This window comes from Drosophila biarmipes, unplaced genomic scaffold (genome assembly GCF_025231255.1).
Source record: "Drosophila biarmipes strain raj3 unplaced genomic scaffold, RU_DBia_V1.1 ptg000008l, whole genome shotgun sequence".
NCBI classification, from domain to species: Eukaryota; Metazoa; Arthropoda; class Insecta; order Diptera; family Drosophilidae; genus Drosophila; species Drosophila biarmipes.
In genome coordinates this window covers 1,987,403-2,007,274 of record NW_026114529.1, presented here as the reverse complement: position 1 = coordinate 2,007,274, position 19,872 = coordinate 1,987,403, and the positions used below count along the sequence as shown (strand labels likewise).

At 37.8% G+C, this 19,872-nt stretch overlaps 1 protein-coding gene across 6 annotated transcripts in view; it reads left to right on the top strand.

Annotated features, from left to right (window-relative positions):
• The window catches only part of LOC108032324 (uncharacterized), a 157,294-nt gene that overhangs the window by 17,728 nt on the left and 119,694 nt on the right, over positions 1-19,872 (top strand). The window contains exon 1 of one of the 6 annotated variants that reach the window (XM_050889900.1): positions 4,060-4,197. The exons of 3 other annotated variants lie outside the window; for them this stretch is intronic. The gene's annotated coding sequence lies outside the window, so the exon portion shown is untranslated. Of the gene's footprint in view, positions 1-4,059; positions 4,198-10,855; positions 10,994-17,735; positions 17,874-19,872 lie in introns of those variants that run through there. 2 more of the 6 variants (XM_050889902.1, XM_050889896.1) reach the window with 2 other exon arrangements.

Below are 19,872 nucleotides of genomic sequence, written 5' to 3'. Positions count from 1 at the left end.
TTAAGCTCTGCAACAGATAATCGTGTGATCTCTTTAAAATTCATGTTTTCTAAACTTACATGACTTAATTTACTTTTCTCTCAAATTAATACAAAAGAACAATTTAAATGGGAATAAAATATTGTTTATGTTGCATAAAATTGTTTTGTTAAACTTAAAATTCGTGATATCAATTAAGTATATGGATTTATATGGATATGCTTTTATGGTTTTATACTTGTGAACCGCCTGCTGACTCTCGTCTTTTGTTGCTCATCTCTGATATTTACCACTGCTCTCACATTTGTCTCTGGTAAATCGTTGAACTAAAAGCTGCAAGCGTTGTTTGCTCTGATGACTGCGTTTCGAACTGCTTTTCGAGATGCTTTTCAACTTTGTCTTCACTCGCGCCTTCAATATCGCCTTCAATCACGTCACTTTGTCGCCTCGTCTCAATCACCCTATCTGGATCTCTGCTCCAGCGTCGTAATCTCCTCCAGATTTCACGCTTCCATGTTCTCCTCCCGGTCAAGTCGTCGCTTAAGCCATTTGTTGCTCTCTGCGACAAAGGATTGTATAAAAGCCTTTCGTCGTCCTCTGCTAGGAATTTACTTGTCGTCACAGAACTAATTTTGCACTTAGATTGGCAAACTGCGCTTTAAATTTTGTATTTGTAGTTTTAGAATTTCACAATTCTCACTCTTCTGGATGGTTTTTTGGTGTCTTTTTATACCCTTGCAGAAGGTATAATGATTACATCAAAAGTTTGCAACGCAGTGAAGGAGCCGTTACCGACCGTCCGTCTGGCCGTCCGTCTGTCCGTCCGTCTGTCCGTCCGTTTCTACTGGAACTAGTCTCTCAGTTTTAAAGCTATCGGGTTGAAACTTTCCCAAAAGTCTTCTTTCTATTGCAAATAGTATATAAGTCAGATGCAGCCGGATCGGACAACTATATCTTAAAGCGCAGTGTTTTTATCAGTGTTTTTAAACATATATAGATGCCATAGGAACGATCGAAAAATTATTGGGAAATTTATATCTTTGGTGTTTTTTAACATATAACCTCCTGCGCTTGGAAATAACATTTTTTTTTTGGTCTAAAATTTCGATTATATTTTATCAAAAACGGGCGACTATATCATATAGCTGCCATAAAAACTATTGGAAAATTAGTCGAAAATTATGAAAAAATTTTATCTTCGGCGTCTTTTAACATATAACCTTCTAAGCTTGGAAATTATATTTTTAAATTAGTTCTGAATTTTGAATTAAATTTAGCTGTCGTAGATACGATCGAAAAACAGGTGGGAAAATAACATGAAACAAATAAAAGCTTTGGTGCTTTTTGACATATAACCTTCAAAGCTTAGATATACATTTTTTTATTAGTTCTGAATTTCGAATTAAATTTTATCAAAATCGGACGATTATATCATATAGCTGAAAATTTAGTCGGAAAATATGAAAAAATTATATCTTTGGTGTTTTTAACATATAACCTTCTAAGCTTGGAAATAACATTTTTAAATCAGTTCTGATTTTCGAAATAAATTTGATCAAAATCGGACGATTATATCATATAGCTGTCATAGGAACGATGAAAAAATTGGTGGAAAAAAATAATAAAAAAAATTATAGCTTTGGGGCTTTTTTTATATCTTATAAATTATCTTAGGCCAACAACAATCCTTAAAAATTTCACATGGTGTTATTAAAGTTGACTTGCCGAAGCTAACTTCCTTTCTTGTTATGGTAATCAATTCAGTTATCTAACTTTCTAGTCTCTCCGTTTAGCTTTAATTATGAAACTGCGATCGATGGATTTTTAGCACAAAAACGGTTGTTTGGCCGCGTATCACACTCAATTGGTACGTTGGTCGATTGTTCGCGGTCGAGCCCCAAAAATTGTAGAGAAAGGTTTCCATTGACTGCCGCAGATTTATCAAATAATTATAAACGGTTTATTCTCCGATGAATACAGATTTTTGATACAGTTTAATTTAATTCAGTCAATATATTTGAGACAAACACGATCTTCCACTGCCTATGCTCAATCTCTACTCCTCGTTGCGTATTCGTTACGCTTCTCAACACTCAAGAAGCAACCTTATGGTAGAGAACAGCTGATATGTTACAAAATAATTCTGCCAGTCCTACATATATATATACTTTATTATGCTTTCTTTAACCTTTTAGATACATTCTGACGAATATAGTACTCCTTGCTCTACGAATAATGGATATAATTATACCGAATGCAAATCAAGATGATTTTCTGAGTTTTTATTAAAAAAAAACTAAGTAACAGGGGACCTTAACATTTAGGTTTCTTCCTCTTTTTTTTGAGAAAGAGAAACATGGTCGGGTGGGTTAAGAAAACTTGTGGCCGCTAACATCAACGCTAGTTCTACAAAATACTTTGAAGATCGTTACAATTAACTTATTACTTGGATTTGACCTTAGCATTTCACCTTAGATAAGGTTTTGTTGTTTTGAGGGAGTATATATAATAAAATTCGTAGTGTCGAGTTTAGGCATCGGCAAAAACCTACCCCACCCGGAATGAGCTACCGTTTTAAGGGTCCCGCCACTGCTGATTGTCCCTACATTAATAATCCGTTGTCTTGCAACACCACTACTTAACACGCATCATGTCATAGTATTGATCACCTAAGCCTCTTTCTCAATTTAAGCAATTAATTTCGATAGGTGTTGCTGTTGCTGTACGTGAGTACGTACGTCTTAAGGATAAATGTGTGTGTTAAAAACCCCAAGAACGTATATGTTGTATAAATAAAATATTAAAATAATGCCGATAAGCTATACAAATCTGAGATCCCGTCAATTACTTTATTATTCTCACAAGTGCATGTCTGGTCGTGACACGCTGTCGTTCTAAGAATATGAAACTGGTTTAGATTTCAAAACTAGACCAATAAATCTTTCTCACGTTTCCTATCCATTCCATCCCAGAATCATCAACTGGAAACATAAGAAAGATTCTCTTTCTTCACGTCATCATGTCACCAACAAAAGGCACGCACACAAGACGTAATCTGATCATAAGCTTGTAAAGGTCCAACTTGTCGTGAGCTATCATTTCCTGACCGTCATAAAAGTCACATACCCAAGATCTTATTCGCAGGATCACTGAGAGGATCAGACAACTCATTGAAAAGGAAAGAAAGGAAAGAAAAAGTAACCGACATACATTAACAAATCTTTTTTTAGGATAATGTAATATTTTTTCATTTCGGTAAATTCTTAGAAGGGTCTCTAAGATACAAAAATTCGCTCCATAGATAGATACAATAATTCATAAAGTTTTAAATATCAGATGTTAAAATACTTATAAAACATCCATTTGCTCCACTCACACTAAAATTCGACCGCTGGCTTATAGTGAACTGGTGAATGTTGATAAAGTTCACTGCATTATCTGCATAAGCGAGCGAAAGGACGGCGAGAGGTACTACTACTACTGTATAATATTTTAAACATGCAAAGAAATATATGTAAGTTAACAACCAACTCCCAGCTTAGGCTGAGCAGGCCAATTCTTATTTTCCTTATTAATATTAATCATTTATCAATGTTTATCATTTTCTAGTAATAATCATTTTTTATTATTATTATTAATTAATAATATTACACTTTTCACTCTTGTATGGTCCACCCTAAATTGGTTCCACCCTAATGGGCCCGAGAGCTTAGACAGCACATTGTACTATTATGGGTTGTCTCATTGGCCGACAGCGATCGTATGACTTCTGCAAAATGTGCAAGGTCAGCGGTCTGCCACGGGCATCCGGCCAGGCATAAACTTTTGTCAATTCTTAAGTTCAATTTTAATTTGGATTTTAAATAAAGAGCACTATCTCGAATACAAAACTCCGGTTTTATCCATAACATTTATTCCATTTATTGAATTTGGTTATCGTGTATGGGAGTATCTCCCATCGTAAACTTGGAAAAAAGAGGAGAATCGCCCAACTCTAACTTTGGTAGTTACCACGTCCCAACCCTTTGGGATCTACAGCGACGAGGGCCACCAGCGGCAGCAACCTACCGCCGACTACCTACCCCGCCACGGATATCTAAGCAGCCGGCTCTACCCCTGCCACGGAGGCACAGCCAGCCGGCCAAGCCAATTATTTAATTGACGCCCAACGGATTAATATTATTACTAAGATTCGATTCCACCCCTGAAGTTGTACATGTAAGTAGCAGAGCGCCGACAATAGCTAAGGTCTACACATACATAACACACAAATACCAGTGCATAAAATTTCCTATGCCCAACAGAAGGAACTTTTACGTAAAGAAGTGACTCGATTTTTAAAAAAAAAAACATATAACTCAAGTTACGTACACTCGTACTGGCTATTTTTGTATGAATAAATTATTCAAATAATAAATTACAAGATACTTCCATGTTCTGCGTGTTCATTTAATTTTGTTCGATCTGGATTTAAGTGCATTATAAATGAAGGAAACCATACGTCTCAAATAACGGACACAATTATGCAAAGGAATCTTTTATTTCTTTGTTAAGGTTGGTCTCTATACGCATGCAGAAGTTCCAGTCGTTTTCCTCCTTGTGTTTTGCTACAATTTTATCCACTGTGCTTATATTGAATTGGTATCCAGTGTGTCTGTGCTAATAATACACCCAGTCGAATTGACCTATATTTGTTGTCACCGTTCTGTATTTTAATTTTGTTTTTGGGACAAATTAATCCAATATTTTTGTGTTTAGGTGACGATCGATTATTTTTCGCTGAATTTTTCGGCTTAACATCACCAAAGTGGCCCGTCGAAACCATTTGTCTTGAGCCCAATCGTCAAATACCTCGTATCTACCCCGCGTCAATGAGTTGGGAGTAAAGAGAAGTAAAACAGGAAATTGATAGCGGCGATAGCGTAGCAGTAAGATTTCGTCCCGAAGTTAGGGATATAGATCAACCAGAATTGAACCCAGAAATGATCCAAGCGCTTGTCGCAAATGGAAGAGTGTTTAGGAGTCGGTTTCGCCACAGAATTAGAAGCGGTTAGAACACAGATTAGCGCACTGTCAGTGCAAGCGCCGCAGGTGGAGGTCTATAAAAGAGTAGTACCGGACCCTGCAGTAAGATGCGATGTCAAGTTGGACATAGTAAAATCTCTGCCGACGTTCAGTGGAAGCCACGATGAGTTCGTTTCGTGGAGGCAGGCTGCATCAGATGCCTATGAAGTATTCAAGAAATACGACGGCAGCGAGGCACACTACGAGACCGTTGTCATCATTAAAAACAAAATTTGCGGTCCCGCTCGGTCACTACCCACGTCCCACAATACAGTGCTAACCTTCGATGCAATTCTAGCCAGACTAGATTGCACATATGCGGACAAAACGTCCCTAAGAGTGCTACGGCAAAATTTGGAATTGGTTCGGCAAGGAGACTCCGACCTTATGGCATACTATGACGAGGTCGAGAAGAAACTCACGCTTGTCACATAACACGGACACAGCAACCATCCTAAATAAGGAGGTTAGGGATGACGACCTTCATGCATTCATTGCAGGGCTTAAAAGACCACTCAAGTCACTCGTGCTGCCAGCACAACCCAAAGACCTTCCGTCTGCACTAGCGTTGGCGCGAGAGGCCGAGAACAGCATTGAAATAAGTGCGTTCGCGGCATCCTACGCGAAAGCTATAGAAGACGAGTCCCATTTCAATGAGGGCAATAGGCGCAATAATAACTGCGACTTCATATGTGAGGATTATTTTCATTTCTACTGAGCTTAACTGTGGCTTTGATGGCTTGTAATTCTAGACTTACCCAACCATCTTACGTCGTTGCTCAAGTGCAACAGATCTAAATCTGGAACAGTATCTTCAATTAAATTAGATGCCATTAACTGATGGAAAGTTTCTGTCAAGTCTGAAATGCCTGTGGAAGTCGCATCTATAGCGATATTCTGATTGTCACTATAATTAATAAAGTAAGATCTCTGTCATAGTTTGGAATATTTTCATCTCTACCTACGGTGAGATTAGACATATGGCCAAGATGAACTGCATTTAAAACGACTTCTTTTCCTCCATTTGTTGCGGTTACTGTATTAAGGACATCGCTACCGATCACACCTTAAGAAATGGTATCCTTGTCATGCACTACATGAAAGCATATGTCAACGTCAGCGTCATCAACTACGTCGCAACTGTAAATGAGCCCAGAGTGTATTTCTTCTGGCCACCTATTTCAATTAGCTCCTTGATATCAGATGTGTGAATATCAGGGTGAATGCGAGTGTAGGCTGTCTCGCAAATGGTACAAATGTCGCTCCCAGAGTCTGGTCGTTACTAATGTTAATGGTCTTAAACGCTCTGTTGAAAGTTCCTTGCGAGCTTCCTTACTACCGCATTTGCCTTGTGACCAAACTGAAACATTTGATGCCTACTTCCTTACAATCCTTGATTGCTACCACCACACTTGAAGCAACGTCTGCCACATTGGTTAGTTTTGACTAAAGAACTGTCAAACCTCGGCTTTGGTTTAAAATCCTGCCTCGCACCAGTGTTCTTGTAAGCCTTAAGTTTCTTCCGAAACTTCTTAAGATTGGACGCCAGGTACAAACAACTTTTGTTTTGTTTTGAATATGGTATACCCTCCGCTATGTATTCAATAATACTTTCTTCGTCCAACTTTGACTGATTTGCCAATGCGGTCATGCTGTAGAAGTATTCTATTAGACTCTCTTTCTGGGTTTTCTTCCTATTTTTGAGCATCTTGTGTACGTGTTTTGCTGTAAGCTTTCTTTCAAATTCATTTTTTAAAGCTTCTTTCAATGCGTTCCTATCATGTATTCCTGGTTGGCTGCCAACGAATAATTTTGCTGCTCCCTTTACAAACTGTCTGTCGTAAATGAATTTTTGACCACCCAACTGTAATAGAATTAAGCTCAAAATCTGTAAGCCACTCATCAATACCTGGAGAACCATTGCCAGTGAATGGAGAAAGCGAATCTCGCAGTGTGAAAGCCATGGCCAAGGGTTAAGGACAAGAAATATCTGACTCCACGACGTTAATTTCCTCCTACACTGACTCCTCTAAACTTTCTGTGTTTTCCTCTTGGTCGATATTTTCTCCCTCAAAATAGGAGATGAGTCTTTCCCGTATATTGCTTTGACGCCTGGACGTGGTAATCTTAATTGATTTAATTTATCTTTAAGCTCTGCAACAGATAATCGTGTGATCTCTTTAAAATTCATGTTATCTAAACTTACATGACTTAATTTACTTTTCTCTCAAATTAATACAAAAGAACAATTTAAATGGGAATAAAATATTGTTTATGTTGCATAAAATTGTTTTGTCAAACTTAAAATTCGTGATATCAATTAAATATATGGATTTATAAGGATATGCTTTTATGGTTTTATACTTGTGAACCGCCTGCTGACTCTCGTCTTTTGTTGCTCATCTCTGATATTTACCACTGCTCTCACATTTGTCTCTGGTAAATCGTTGAACTAAAAGCTGCAATCGTTGTTTCCTCTGATGACTGCGTTTCGAACTGCTTTTCGAGATGCTTTTCAACTTTGTATTCACTCGCGCCTTCAATATCGCCTTCAATCACCTCACTTTGTCGCCTCGTCTCAATCACCCTATCTGGATCTCTGCTCCAGCGTCGTAATCCCCTCCAGATTTCACGCTTCCATGTTCTCCTCCCGGTCAAGTCGTCGCTTAAGCCATTTGTTGCTCTCTGCGACTAAGGATTGTATAAAAGCCTTTCGTCGTCTGCCGCTAGGAATTTACTTGTCGCCCCAGAACTAATTTTGCACTTAGATTGGCAAACTGCGCATTAAATTTTGTATTTGTAGTTTTAGAATTTCACAATTCTCACTCTTCTGGATGGTTTTTTGGTGTCTTTTTATACCCTTGCAGAAGGTATAATGATTACATCAAAAGTTTGCAACGCAGTGAAGGAGCCGTTACCGACCCCATAAAGTATATATATTCTTGATCAGTGTCACTAGCCATGTCCGTCCGTCTGGCCGTCCGTCTGTCCGTCCGTCTGTCCGTCCGTCTGTCCGTCCGTCTGTCCGTCTGTCCGTCCGTTTCTACTGGAACTAGTCTCTCAGTTTTAAAGCTATCGGGTTGAAACTTTCCTAAAAGTCTTCTTTCTATTGCAAATAGTATATAAGTCAGAAGCAGCCGGATCGGACAACTTACCTTAAAGCGCAGTGTTTTTATCAGTGTTTTTAAACATATATAGATGCCATAGGAACGATCGAAAAATTATTGGGAAATTTATATCTTTGGTGTTTTTTAACATATAACCTTCTAAGCTTGGAAATTATTTTTTTAAATTAGTTCTGAATTTTGAATTAAATTTAGCTGTCGTAGAAACGATCGGAAAACAGGTGGGAATATAACAAGAAACAAATTAAAGCTTTGGTGCTATTTTACATATAACCTTCAAAGCTTAGATATACATTTTTTTATTAGTTCTGAATTCCGAATTAAATTTTATCAAAATCGGACGATTATATCATTTTATATATCATATATATAAAATTTAGTCGGAAAATATAAAAAAATTATATCTTTGGTGTTTTTAACATATAACCTTCTAAGCTTGGAAATAACATTTTTAAATAAGTTCTGCTTTTCGAAATAAGTTTAATCAAAATCGGACGATTATATCATACAGCTGTCATAGGAACGATCAAAAAATTGGTGGAAAAAAAATAATAAAAAAAATTATATCTTTGGGGCTTTTTTTATTTCTTATATATTATCTTAGGCCAGCAACAATCCTTAAAAATTTCACATGGTGTTATTAAAGTTGACTATTTCTTGTAACTGCAAGGGTATACAAACTTCGGCTTGCCGAAGCTAACTTCCTTTCTTGTTATGGTAATCAATTCAGTTTTCTAATTTTCTAGTCTCTCCGTTTGGCTTTGATTATGAAACAGCGATTGATGGATTTTTAGCACAAAAACGGTTGTTTGGCCGCGTATCACACTCAATTGAAACGTTGGTCGATTGTTCTCGGTCGAGCCAACAAAATTGTAGAGAAAGGCTTCCATTGACTGCCGTAGATTTATCAAATAATTATAAACGGTTTATACTCCGATGAATGCATATTTTTGATACAGTTTAATTTAATTCAGTCAATATATTTGAGACAAACACGATCTTCCACTGCCTATGCTCAATCTCTACTCCTCGTTGCGTATTCGTTACGCTTCTCAACACGCTGATCTGTTAAAAAATAATTCTGCCAGTCCTACATATATATACTTTATTATGCTTTCTTTAACCTTTTAGATACATTCTGACGAATATAGTACTCCTTGCTCTACGAATAACGGATATAATTATACCGAATGCAAATCAAGATGAATTTCTGAGTTTTTATTAAAAAAAAACTAAGTAACAGGGGACCTTAACATTTAGGTTTCTTCCTCTTTTTTTTGAGAAAGAGAAACATGGTCGGGTGGGTTAAGAAAACTTGTGGCCGCTAACATCAACGCTAGTTCTACAAAATACTTTGAAGATCGTTACAATTAACTTATTACTTGGATTTGACCTTGGCATTTCACCTTAGATAAGGTTTTGTTGTTTTGAGGGACTATATATAATAAAATTCGTAGTGTCGAGTTTAGGCATCGACAAAAACCTACCCCACCCGGAATGAGCTACCGTTTTAAGGGTCCCGCCACTGCTGATTGTCCCTAAATTAATAATCCGTTGTCTTGCAACACCACTACTTAACACGCAACATGTAATAGTATTGATCACCTAAGCCCCTTTCTCAATTTAAGCAATTAAAGGGACGCACACAAGACGTAATCTGATCATAAGCTTGTAAAGATCCAACTTGTCGTGAGCTATCATTTCCTGACCGTCATAAAAGTCACATACCCAAGATCTTATTCGCAGGATCACTGAGAGGATCAGACAACTCATTAAAAAGGAAAGAAACCAAAAGTAACCGACATACATTAACAAATCTTTTTTTAGGATAATGTAATATTTTTTCATTTCGGTAAATTCTTAGAAGGGTCTCTAAGATACAAAAATTCGCTCCATAGATAGATACAATAATTCATAAAGTTTTAAATATCAGATGTTAAAATACTAATAAAACATTCATTTGCTCCACTCACACTAAAATTCGACCGCTGGCTTATAGTGAACTGGTGAATGTTGATAAAGTTCACTGCATTATCTGCATAAGCGAGCGAAAGGACGGCGAGAGGTACTACTACTACTGTATAATATTTTAAACAAGCAAAGAAATATCTGTAAGTTAACAACCAACTCCCAGCTTAGGCTGACCAGGCCAATTCTTATTTTCTTTATTAATATTAATCATTTATCAATGTTTATCATTTTCTAGTATTAATCATTTTTATTATTATTATTAATTAATAATATTACACTTTTCACTCTTGTATGGTCCACCCTAAATTGGTTCCACCCTAATGGGCCCGAGAGCTTAGACAACACATTGCACTATTATGGGTTGTGGCTTTGTCTCATTGGCCGACAGCGATCGTATGACTTCTGCAAAATGTGCAAGGCCAGCGGTCGTCTGCCACGGGCATCCGGCCAGGCATAAACTTTTGTCAATTCTTAAGTTCAATTTTAATTTGGATTTTAAATAAAGAGCACTATCTCGAATACAAAACTCCGGTTTTATCCATAACATTTATTCCATTTATTGAATTTGGTTATCGTGTATGGGAGTATCTCCCATCGTAAACTTGGAAAAAAGAGGAGAATCGCCCAACTCTAACTTTGGTAGTTACCACGTCCCAACCCTTTGGGATCTACAGCGACGAGGGCCACCAGCGGCAGCAACCTACCGCCGACTACCTACCCCGCCACGGATATCTAAGCAGCCGGCTCTACCCCTGCCACGGAGGCACAGCCAGCCGGCCAAGCCAATTATTTAATTGACGCCCAACGGATTAATATTATTACTATGATTCGATTCCACCCCTGAAGTTGTACATGTAAGTAGCAGAGCGCCGACAATAGCTAAGGTCTACACATGCATAACACACAAATACCAGTGCATACAATTTCCTATGCCCAACAGAAGGAACTTTTACGTAAAGAAGTGACTCGATTTAAAAAAAAAAAAACTCGTACTGGCGATTTTTGTATGAAAAAATTATTCAAATAATAAATTACAAGATATTTCCATGCTCTGCGTGTTAATTTCATTTTGTTCGATCTGGATTTAAGTGCATTATAAATGAAGGAAACCATACGTCTCAAATAACGAACACTGGTGCCAAGGCAATCAACATTTATATGAGTTAATTATGCAAAGGAATATTTTATTTCTTTGTTAAGGTTGGTCTCTATACGCATGCAGAAGTTCCAGTCGTTTTCCTCCTTGTGTTTTGCTACAATTTTATCCACTGTGCTTATATTGAATTTGGTACTAAAGTTATCCAGTGTGTCTGTGCTAATAATACACCCAGTCGAATTGACCTATATTTGTTGTTACCGTTCTGTATTTTAATTTTGTTTTTGGGACAAATTAATCCAATATTTTTGTGCTTAGGTGACGATCCATTATTTTTCGCTGAATTTTTCGGCTTTACATCACCAAAGTGGCCCGTCGAAACCATTTGTCTTGAGCCCAATCGTCAAATACCTCGTATCTACCCCGCGCCAATGAGTTGGGAGTATAGAGAAGTAAAACAGGAAATTGATAGCGATATGATTTCGCCCCAAAGTTAGGGATATAGATCAACCAGAAATGAACCCAGAAATGTTTCAAGCGCTTGTCGCAAATGCGGTCAGCGCCGATCTTAACGAACAGGAAGAGCGTTTTGGAGTCGATTTCGCCACAGAATTAGAAGCGGTTAGAAAACAGATTAGCGCGCTGTCAGTGCAAGCGCCGCAGGTGGAGGTCAAAACGTCCCTAAGAGTGCTACGGCAAAATTTGGAATTGGTTCGGCAAGGAGACTCCGACCTTATGGCATACTATGACGAGGTCGAGAAGAAACTCACGCTTGTCACATAACACGGACACAGCAACCATCCTAAATAAGGAGGTTAGGGATGACGACCTTCATGCATTCATTGCAGGGCTTAAAAGACCACTCAAGTCACTCGTGCTGCCAGCACAACCCAAAGACCTTCCGTCTGCACTAGCGTTGGCGCGAGAGGCCGAGAACAGCATTGAAATAAGTGCGTTCGCGGCATCCTACGCGAAAGCTATAGAAGACGGATCCCATTTCAATGAGGGCAATAGGCGCAATAATAACTGCGACTTCATATGTGAGGATTATTTTCATTTCTACTGAGCTTAACTGTGGCTTTGATGGCTTGTAATTCTAGACTTACCCAACCATCTTACGTCGTTGCTCAAGTGCAACAGATCTAAATCTGGAACAGTATCTTCAATTAAATTAGATGCCATTAACTGATGGAAAGTTTCTGTCAAGTCTGAAATGCCTGTGGAAGTCGCATCTATAGCGATATTCTGATTGTCACTATAATTAATAAAGTAAGATCTCTGTCAAAGTTTGGAATATTTTCATCTCTACCTACGGTGAGATTAGACATATGGCCAAGATGAACTGCATTTAAAACGACTCCTTTTCCTCCATTTGTTGCGGTTACTGTATTAAGAACATCGCTACCGATCACACCTTCATAAATGGTATCCTTGTCATGCACTACATGAAAGCATATGTCAACGTCAGCGTCATCAACTACGTCGCAACTGTAAATGAGCCCAGAGTGTATTTCTTCTGGCCACCTATTTCAATTAGCTCCTTGATATCAGATGTGTGAATATCAGGGTGAATGCGAGTGTAGGCTGTCTCGCAAATGGTACAAATGTCGCTGCCAGAGTCTGGTCGTTACTAATGTTAATGGTCTTAAACGCTCTGTTGAAAGTTCCTTGCGAGCTTCCTTACTACCGCATTTGCCTTGTGACCAAACTGAAAAATTTGATGCCTACTTCCTTACAATCCTTGATTGCTACCACCACACTTGAAGCAACGTCTGCCACATTGGTTAGTTTTGACTAAAGAACTGTTAAACCTCGGCTTTGGTTTAAAATCCTGCCTCGCACCAGTGTTCTCGTAAGCCTTAAGTTTCTTCCGAAACTTCTTAAGATTGGACGCCAGGTACAAACAATATTTGTTTTGTTTTGAATATGGTATACCCTCCGCTATGTATTCAATAATACTTTCTTCGTCCAACTTTGACTGATTTGCCAATGCGGTCATGCTGTAGAAGTATTCTATTAGACTCTCTTTCTGGGTTTTCTTCCTATTTTTGAGCATCTTGTGTACGTGTTTTGCTGTAAGCTTTCTTTCAAATTCATTTTTTAAAGCTTCTTTCAATGCGTTCCCATAATTTATTCCTGGTTGGCTGCCCACGAATAATTTCTCGCAGTGTGAAAGCCATGGCCAAGGGTTAAGGACTAGAAATATCTGACTCCACGACGTTAATTTCCTCCTACACTGACTCCTCTAAACTTTCTGTGTTTTCCTCTTGGTCGATATGTTCTCCCTCAAAATAGGAGATGAGTCTTTCCCGTATATTGCTTTGACGCCTGGACGTGGTAATCTTAATTGATTTAATTTATCTTTAAGCTCTGCAACAGATAATCGTGTGATCTCTTTAAAATTCATGTTTTCTAAACTTACATGACTTAATTTACTTTTCTCTCAAATTAATACAAAAGAACAATTTAAATGGGAATAAAATATTGTTTATGTTGCATAAAATTGTTTTGTTAAACTTAAAATTCGTGATATCAATTAAATATATGGATTTATATGGATATGCTTTTATGGTTTTATACTTGTGAACCGCCTGCTGACTCTCGTCTTTTGTTGCTCATCTCTGATATTTACCACTGCTCTCACAGTCTCTAGTAAATCGTTGAACTAAAAGCTGCAAGCGTTGTTTGCTCTGATGACTGCGTTTCGAACTGCTTTTCGAGATGCTTTTCAACTTTGTCTTCACTCGCGCCTTCAATATCGCCTTCAATCACGTCACTTTGTCGCCTCGTCTCAATCACCCTATCTGGATCTCTGCTCCAGCGTCGTAATCCCCTCCAGATTTCACGCTTCCATGTTCTCCTCCCGGTCAAGTCGTCGCTTAAGCCATTTGTTGCTCTCTGCGACTAAGGATTGTATAAAAGCCTTTCGTCGTCTGCCGCTAGGAATTTACTTGTCGCCCCAGAACTAATTTTGCACTTAGATTGGCAAACTGCGCATTAAATTTTGTATTTGTAGTTTTAGAATTTCACAATTCTCACTCTTCTGGATGGTTTTTTGGTGTCTTTTTATACCCTTGCAGAAGGTATAATGATTACATCAAAAGTTTGCAACGCAGTGAAGGAGCCGTTACCGACCCCATAAAGTATATATATTCTTGATCAGTGTCACTAGCCATGTCCGTCCGTCTGGACGTCCGTCTGTCCGTCCGTCTGTCCGTCCGTCTGTCCGTCCGTTTCTACTGGAACTAGTCTCTCAGTTTTAAAGCTATCGGGTTGAAACTTTCCCAAAAGTCTTCTTTCTATTGCAAATAGTATATAAGTCAGAAGCAGCCGGATCGGACAACTTATCTTAAAGCGCAGTGTTTTTATCAGTGTTTTTAAACATATATAGATGCCATAGGAACGATCGAAAAATTAGAGGCAAATTTTTATCTTTGGTGTTTTTTAACATATAACCTCCTGCGCTTGGAAATAACATTTTTTTTTGGTTTAAAATTTTGATTACATTTTATCAAAAACGGGCGACTATATCATATAGCTGCCATAAAAACTATCGAAAAATTAGTCGAAAATTATGAACAAATTTTATCTTCGGTGTCTTTTAACATATAACCTTCTAAGCTTGGAAATTATATTTTTAAATGATTATTCTGAATTTTTAATTAAATTTAGCTGTCGTAGAAACGATCGGAAAACAGGTGGGAATATAACAAGAAACAAATTAAAGCTTTGGTGCTATTTTACATATAACCTTCAAAGCTTAGATATACATTTTTTTATTAGTTCTGAATTTCTAATTAAATTTTATCAAAATCGGACGATTATATCATTTTATATATCATATATATAAAATTTAGTCGGAAAATATAAAAAAATTATATCTTTGGTGTTTTTAACATATAACCTTCTAAGCTTGGAAATAACATTTTTAAATCAGTTCTGATTTTCGAAATAAATTTGATCAAAATCGGACGATTATATCATATAGCTGTCAAGGAACGATCAAAAAATTGGAGGAAAAAAAATAATAAAAAAAATTATAGCTTTGGGGCTTTTTTTATTTCTTATATATTATCTTAGGCCAGCAACAATCCTTAAAAATTTCACATGGTGTTACTAAAGTTGACTATTTCTTGTAACTGCAAGGGTATACAAACTTCGGCTTGCCGAAGCTAACTTCCTTTCTTGTTATGGTAATCAATTCAGTTTTCTAATTTTCTAGTCTCTCCGTTTAGCTTTAATTATGAAACTGCGATCGATGGATTTTTAGCACAAAAACGGTTGTTTGGCCGCACTCATCACACTCAATTCGAACGTTGGTCGATTGTTCTCGGTCGAGCCCCCAAAATTGTAGAGAAAGGCTTCCATTGACTGCCGTAGATTTATCAAATAATTATAAGCGGTTTATTCTCCGATGAATACAGATTTTTGATACAGTTTAATTTAATTCAGTCAATATATTTGAGACAAACACGATCTCACTGCCTATGCTCAATCTCTACTCCTCGTTGCGTATTCGTTACGCTTCTCAACACTCAAGAAGCAACGTTATAGTAGAGAACAGCTGATCTGTTAAAAAATAATTCTGCCAGTCCTACATATATATACTTTATTATGCTTTCTTTAACCTTTTAGATACATTCTGACGAATATAGTACTCCTTACTCTTCGAATAACGGATATAATTATACCGAATGCAAATCAAGATGAATTTCTGATTTTTATTAAAAAAAAAACTAAGTAACAGGGGACCTTAACATTTAGGTTTCCTCTTCTCTTTTTGAGAAAGAGAAACATGGTCGGGTGGGTTAAGAAAACTTGTGGCCGCTAACATCAACGCTAGTTCTACAAAATACTTTGAAGATCGTTACAATTAACTTATTACTTGGATTTGACCTTGGCATTTCACCTTAGATAAGGTTTTGTTGTTTTTAGGGACTATATATAATAAAATTCGTAGTGTCGAGTTTAGGCATCGGCAAAAACCTACCCCACCCGGAATGAGCTACCGTTTTAAGTCACTGCTGATTGTCCCTAAATTAATAATCCGTTGTCTTGCAACACCACTACTTAACACGCAACATGTAATAGTATTGATCACCTAAGCCTTTTTCTCAATTTAAGCAATTAATTTCGATAGGTGTTGCTGTATACGTGAGTACGTACGTCTTAAGGATAAATGTGTGTGTTAAAAACCCCAAGAACGTATATGTTGTATAAATAAAATATTAAAATAATGCCGATAAGCTATACAAATCTGTGTTCCCGTCAATTACTTTAATATTCTCACAAGTGCATGTGTGGTCGTGACACGCTGTCGTTCTAAGAATATGAAACTGGTTTAGAATTCAAAACTAGACCAATAAATCTTTCTCACGTTTCCTAGCCATTCCATCGCAGAATCATCAATTGGACACATTAGAAAGATTCTCTTTCTTCACGTCATCATGTCACCAACAAAAGGGACGCACACAAGACGTAATCTGATCATAAGCTTGTAAAGATCCAACTTGTCGTGAGCTATCATTTCCTGACCGTCATAAATGTCACATACCCAAGATCTTATTCGCAGGATCACTGAGAGGATCAGACAACTCATTGAAAAGGAAAGAAATCAAAAGTAACCGACATACATTAACAAATCTTGTTTTAGGATAATGTAATATTTTTTCATTTCGGTAAATTCTTAGAAGGGTCTCTAAGATACATAGATAGATACAATAATTCATAGTTTTAAATATCAGATGTTAAAATACTTATAAATCATTCATTTGCTCCAGTCACACTAAAATTCGACCGCTGGCTTATAGTGAACTGGTGAATGTTGATAAAGTTCACTGCATTATCTGCATAAGCGAGCGAAAGGACGGCGAGAGGTACTACTACTGTATAATATTTTAAACATGCAAAGAAATATCTGTAAGTTAACAACCAACTCCCAGCTTAGGCTGAGCAGGCCAATTCTTATTTTTTTTATTAATATTAATCATTTGTCAATGTTTATCATTTTCTAGTATTAATCATTTTTTATTATTATTATTAATTAATAATATTACACTTTTCACTCTTGTATGGTCCACCCTAATGGGCCCGAGAGCTTAGACAGCACATTGCACTGTTATGGGTTGTGGCTTTGTCTCATTGGCCGACAGCGATCGTATGACTTCTGCAAAATGTGCAAGGCCAGCGGTCGTCTGCCACGGGCATCCGGCCAGGCATTAACTTTTGTCAATTCTTAAGTTCAATTTTAATTTGAATTTTAAATAAAGAGCACCATCTCGAATACAAAACTCCGGCTTTATCCGTTACATTTATTCCATTTATTGAATTTGGTTATCGTGCCTTAAGGGCCGTAACAACGGAGAAGAGTATCTCCCATCGTAAACTTGGAAAAAAGAGGAGAATCGCCCGACTCTAACTTTGGTAGTTACCACGTCCCAACCCTTTGGGATCTACAGCGACGAGGGCCACCAGCGGCAGCAACCTACCGCCGACTACCTACCCCGCCACGGATATCTAAGCAGCCGGCTCTACCCCTGCCACGGAGGCACAGCCAGCCGGCCAAGCCAATTATTTAATTGACGCCCAACGGATTAATATTATTACTAAGATTCGATTCCACCCCTGAAGTTGTACATGTAAGTAGCAGAGCGCCGACAATAGCTAAGGTCTACACATACATAACACACAAATACCAGTGCATACAATTTCCTATGCCCAACAGAAGGAACTTTTACGTAAAGAAGTGACTAGATTTAAAAAAAAAAAACATATAACTTAAGTTACGTACACTCGTACTGGCGATTTTTGTATGAATAAATTATTCAAATAATAAATTACAAGATATTTCCATGCTCTGCGTGTTAATTTAATTTTGTTCGATCTGGATTTAAGTGCATTATAAATAAATAACGAACACTGGTGCCAAGGCGATCAACATTTATATGAGTTAATTATGCAAAGGAATATTTTATTTCTTTGTTAAGGTTTGAAGTTTGAGTCGTTTTCCTTCTTGTGTTTTGCTACAATTTTATCCACTGTGCTTATATTGAATTTGGTACTAAAGTTATCCAGTGTGTCTGTGCTAATAATACACCCAGTCGAATTGACCTATATTTGTTGTTACCGTTCTGTATTTTAATTTTGTTTTTGGGACAAATTAATCCAATATTTTTTTGCTTAGGTGACGATCCATTATTTTTCGCTGAATTTTTCGGCTTTACATCACCAAAGTGGCCCGTCGAAACCATTTGTCTTGAGCCCAATCGTCAAATACCTCGTATCTACCCCGCGCCAATGAGTTGGGAGTATAGAGAAGTAAAACAGGAAATTGATAGCGATATGATTTCGCCCCGAAGTTAGGGATATAGATCAACCAGAAATGAACCCAGAAATGTTTCAAGCGCTTGTCGCAAATGCGGTCAGCGCCGCTCTTAACGAACAGGAAGAGCGTTTAGGAGTCGATTTCGCCACAGAATTAGAAGCGGTTAGAAAACAGATTAGCGCGCTGTCAGTGCAAGCGCCGCAGGTGGAGGTCAAAACGTCCCTAAGAGTGCAAAATTTGGAATTGGTTCGGCAAGGAGACTCCGACCTTATGGCATACTATGACGAGGTCGAGAAGAATCTCACGCTTGTCACATAACACGGACACAGCAACCATCCTAAATAAGGAGGTTAGAGATGACGACCTTCATGCATTCATTGCAGGGCTTAAAAGACCACTCAAGTCACTCGTGCTGCCAGCACAACCCAAAGACCTTCCGTCTGCACTAGCGTTGGCGCGAGAGGCCGAGAACAGCATTGAAATAAGTGCGTTCGCGGCATCCTACGCGAAAGCTATAGAAGACGAGTCCCATTTCAATGAGGGCAATAGGCGCAATAATAACTGCGACTTCATATGTGAGGATTATTTTCATTTCTACTGAGCTTAACTGTGGCTTTGATGGCTTGTAATTCTAGACTTACCCAACCATCTTACGTCGTTGCTCAAGTGCAACAGATCTAAATCTGGAACAGTATCTTCAATTAAATTAGATGCCATTAACTGATGGAAAGTTTCTGTCCGGTCTGAAATGCCTGTGGAAGTCGCATCTATAGCGATATTCTGATTGTCACTATAATTAATAAAGTAAGATCTCTGTCATAGTTTGGAATATTTTCATCTCTACCTACGGTGAGATTAGACATATGGCCAAGATGAACTGCATTTAAAACGACTTCTTTGCCTCCATTTGTTGCGGTTACTGTATTAAGGACATCGCTACCGATCACACCTTCATAAATGGTATCCTTGTCATGCACTACATGAAAGCATATGTCAACGTCAGCGTCATCAACTACGTCGCAACTGTGAATGAGCCCAGAGTGTGTTTATTCTTGCCACCTATTTCAATTAGCTCCTTGATATCAGATGTGAGAATATCAGGGTGAATGCGAGTGTAGGCTGTCTCGCAAATGGTACAAATGTCGCTCCCAGAGTCTGGTCGTTACTAATGTTAATGGTCTTAAACGCTCTGTTGAAAGTTCCTTGCAAGCTTCCTTACTACCGCATTTGCCTTGTGACCAAACTGAAACATTTGATGCCTACTTCCTTACAATCCTTGATTGCTACCACCACACTTGAAGCAACGTCTGCCA